The sequence below is a fragment of the Sinocyclocheilus rhinocerous genome, unplaced genomic scaffold, assembly GCF_001515625.1.
Source record: "Sinocyclocheilus rhinocerous isolate Xijiao unplaced genomic scaffold, SAMN03320098_v1.1 scaffold1531, whole genome shotgun sequence".
NCBI classification, from domain to species: Eukaryota; Metazoa; Chordata; class Actinopteri; order Cypriniformes; family Cyprinidae; genus Sinocyclocheilus; species Sinocyclocheilus rhinocerous.
The window spans coordinates 175186-179817 of record NW_015652147.1 but is presented as its reverse complement, the minus strand read 5'-3'; positions in this window follow the sequence as shown (position 1 = coordinate 179817).

Genomic DNA, 4632 nt, shown 5'->3' with positions numbered 1-4632 from the left:
AAATGTAGTCCAGGGTGATGTGTAACAGTCTGTGTGGTGTGAGAGACAATATAATGGGAGGGCAACCTCTGGTGGCAAGCGGACTTTTGTAAAAGGTTGATCTGTGAGAAGATATGACAACACTAAGTTATTTACAGTTACATACAAGTCTTATGTAGGCTATTTATTCATACACTTTTTATCCTACTTTTTTCAGATTATATAAAAACATTTGAACCCAATCATAACGTATCTCTAACTTGACTTGTGAAATAAAAATTAAAACACTTCTATTCTAGAAACACTCTAGAAGGCAAGAAAAAATCTCACGAGTCAATCTCAGTAAAATATAATTTTGATGGTTAGAAATTCTTAGTAATATGCAAACATAAATGTAAAATCAAAATTGTATGATCAATAATTAAAACATGTTTTTACATTACTTTAATCAAAATAAGTTAAGCAATTCTTAACTTTTTTAAATAAATTAAGATCATGTTTTAAGTGTTTAATTTATATTGAAATTACTTAGAGAGCTAAGTTGACTATTACAGTGGAGAAATTTCAACAGTGTTAGAGGTGCAATAACAAACCTTCTGAATAATAACCCAAAAAACATCACAAAAATTTGCTTTTTTTTCTATGAATGATTCTGTACTGTCTAATAATTGGTGACTGTTACTCAAAAGACAACCAGAACAAACATATAGGAAAAAAGAGAAATCTTTACATCACATGAATGAGTTTGAATAACATAGACTCATATACTTAGAGTAAAAAGGGGTAACATTGTGGTATATAATTATGACCTGTTAGACTATACTGTATCAATATGTCAGCTGATCAATATGCTTTATAAAATAGAAAGAAGAGGAGCTCAATATCACACTTTATTAACAAGTCACTTTATTAAACATTTATAGTCAGTTATTATGAAATAAAGAGTGGTAACATTTTGATAGCTATATGAAATTTTACTTGTCAGATTCAGTGACCCTAGCCAACTGCAATCATAAGCATTTCTAAGGAACAGTAGGAACTGTAGATCTCCAACATCATTGGGTAATTACGGGAACTAGTAATAAGAATAAAGATAAGAGCTACATTTATCAGATAATTAGAATATGTTATACAAGAGCTAAAACGGAAACCATTCTTAGTAGTAGACTAACACATTAGCAGACAGCAGCAGCATTAATGTTTCCTTTATTTTCTACAAGCATTTAGATGCTGGTGACAATATCTAGCTTGTTTTCTGTAGTCTTAAGACATGAAACGTGTTTTACAGCACCGCTCGTCTCCTCTGACGCTGATCATTCGGCTTCAGTGTCTGATCTAACATGCGCTCTCCCGCACGAACATTTGCTGAACAGCGAATTTGGTCACAGTTTTCGGTAGGTCACCGATTTCGGCACAACACCGGACTGACTGTGAGGTGAGCTAACACTCTTCTTACCAGTCTTTCTACTGGCTTACTGTCTGGTCGGGTAGCTTTCCTCTCCATAAGCTTTTATAGATGTTGCGATGGTTGTGGTCCTGGCTAACGTAGCGTTGCTGATAACGTGAGTATAAGTAGGCAGCTGGTGCAGCGCATATTCAGCTTTTCGCTTCGGAGCTGAGCGGTTTCATCATTCTGCTCCTGACCTTCTGCTTAACGAGTGATCTACAGATCGAGTACAAGCACGCTCTTCGGAAGCTCTCGTGCTGGCGGTATGGCGCTTCAGCGGCGTTGGTTCTTCCCGTGTCGAGTGGGTTGCACACCTGTTTGTGTTGCAGGCGGCCATCTCCCCTGTGCACTTCAGCACACTAAAAGAGCAAACTCTAAAAGAGCATTCATGGGTGGACGTCTTTTTAAAGATGCCTTTCTGGATGCGGTCATTACCTGGCGCCGGGCGATGGTCACGATCGCTGCCTCACGTGTATGGGCATTAAACACGCTGAGGTGGCGTTCGCGGATGAGTCATGTTCCCATTGCAGAAAAATGACAGACGCAAAGTTGCGGACCAGGCTCCGTTTCCTGCAAAGGGGCGGGGTGCCCGTGCCTCTGCCTAGATCTAGGGCTCCCCCTGGCGGCTGCCGGGGGTGGTGCTACTTCTGGCAGTAGCCGGACTGGTCTTACGGTGACGGTGAGGAATTCCCCTCCGAGGAACCAACCTCCTAGGGCTCCTCCTTCCACCGGCACTTCGCAGCCAGTGGAGCCACCGAAAGAAGCTGGACCCTCTCGTAGGGTACCGCTTGTATCCTTCGGTGCTCCCCTTGACGATCGGATGTCGATCGCTGCATTGGAGAGTGAGCCAGACCTTTCTGGAGAGGATGATCCCTCTGGGCGGCCAGCAATGCCGGATACAGATCCGGAAATGGTGGCTATGCTTACCCGGGCCGCCGAGAGCGTCGGGCTCGAGTGGAAACTTCCACCGCGTCCCGAACCCTCTAGGCTGGATGATTGGTTTCTCGGGGTGGCTCGCGCTGGTTCTCAGGACCCCATCCCAGTGCCTTTCTTCCCGGAGGTGCATGATGAGCTCACTGGGTCGTGGATGACACCTTTCACTGCCAGAAACCGCCCCAGTGGCTCGTCCTCCCTCACCACCCTTGACGGTGGGGCAGCGCGGGGGTATACGGAAGTTCCTCCGGTGGAGCGGTTGGTTGCAATGCAATTGTGTCCAAATACCGCTGCCACCTGGCGGGGCAAGCCGTCGCTCCCCTCCCGGGCCTGTAGGTACTCGTCGGCCCTGACCGGCAGTGCTTAAGCGGCCTGCGGAGAAGCTGCCTCTGCCCTACACGCCATGGCGTTGTTGCAGATTCATCAGGCCAAGGCACTGAAGGACCTGCACGAGGGTGGTCACGACCCAGAAGTTCTCAAAGAACTCCGTACCGCTACTGACCTCGCGCTACGAGCGACAAAGGTCACTGCGTGGTCTCTGGGCCGTGCAATGTCCACTATGGTGGTCCAGGAGCACCATCTCTGGCGAACTTGACGGTGTCCCAGACCGGCCTCTTCGGCGACGCAGTAGAGAACTTCGCCCAGCAGTTCGCCGCACAGAAGCAGACTGAGGCCATCAAACACATTCTGCCCCGGCGTGTAGCTGCTGCTTCCACCCGGCCGCCGGCGGCAGTGCCTCAGTCTACTGGTCACAGGGCAGCCGCCCCGCCCGTCCAAGCCCCCGCCAAACCTGGTGGCAAACGCAAGAGCAAGAGACCCTGAGACAGGCGACCCAGAGATGGAGGGAACTGCTCTTCGGGAGATGGTAAACGCACCACTCCCTCCCCCGGACGGGCGGAGAATCTTTTGTTTCTTTTTTCTCAAAAGACCCAAAACCTAGACAAAAGAGTGGTTTCTTCTATCTCTTGGTCCCCAGAGTGGACGGGGAGTTGTGGATGAGCCAGTCTCGGATCACACTCACCCTACTCTCTCGCCAGTGAGCAGCTGTGGGCGGTTCGAGAGTGCGATCAAACGTACTACTCACACACCCTCTGCCCGAACGCAGGTAAGTGTTGCGCACACGCCGACCCTGCTTCGGACCGGCAACGAGACACCCGGGCCGGGTCCCTGCGTTCCCCCTCGCTGCCCCACCGCGGGTACGTCGGTGGTTCCGTTGGTGCCACTTGTATGGTTTCTGGGAGCCTGGCTAGCGCTTCCCAGTCCGTCTCGTTGGCTCCGTCAGACCATCAGACTCGGCTATGCGATTCAATTCGCCCGGCGCCCTCCCAAGTTTAGGGGCGTCCACTTCACTTCAGTGAAGGCAGCAGATGCCCCTGTCTTGCGTGCCGAGATCGCAGTCCTACTGGCGAAGGATGCGATAGAGCCGGTCCCTCCAGCCGATATGAGGACGGGGTTTTACAGCCCTTACTTCATTGTGCCCAAGAAAGGCGGTGGGTTAAGACCAATCTTGGATCTGCGCGTCTTGAACCGGGCCCTTCACAAGCTTCCATTCAAGATGCTCATGCAGAAGCGCATTTTCAGGTGCATCCGTCCCCAAGATTGGTTTGCAACAATGGACCTGAAGGACGCGTACTTCCATGTGTCGATCCTTACGAGCCACAGGCCATTCCATGGGAAAAGAGCAAACTCTCCCCGAAGCAGAGAATCTCTTTTCTCGGTATGGAGTTGGACTCGGTTGAACGGACAGCACGCCTCACGCAGGAACGTGCTCAATTAGTATTGAACTGCTTGAATACATTCAAGAGCAGGATGGCGGTCCCACTGAAACAGTTTCAGAGGCTCCTGGGGCATATCGCAGCTACGGCGGCAGTCACGCCGCTGGGGCTGCTCCATATGAGACCGCTGCAGCACTGACTCCATGGCCGAGTCCCGAGGTGTGCTCAGTTATGATTGAACTGCTTGAATACATTAAAGAGCAGGATGGCGGTCCCACTGAAACAATTTCAGAGGCTCCTGGGGCATATGGCAGCTGCAGCGGCAGTCACGCCGCTGGGGCTGCTTCATATAAGACCGCTTCAGCACTGGCTCCATGGTCGAGTCCTGAGGTGGGCGTGGCAACACGGGACTCACCAGGTCCGAGTCACACCGGCCTGCCGCCAAACCTTCACCGCGTGGTCTGACCTTGCGTTCCTCCGGGCAGGAGTGCCCCTAGAACAGGTCTCCAGGCATGCTGTGGTTTACACGGATGCCTCCACCACCGGCTGGGGGGCCAC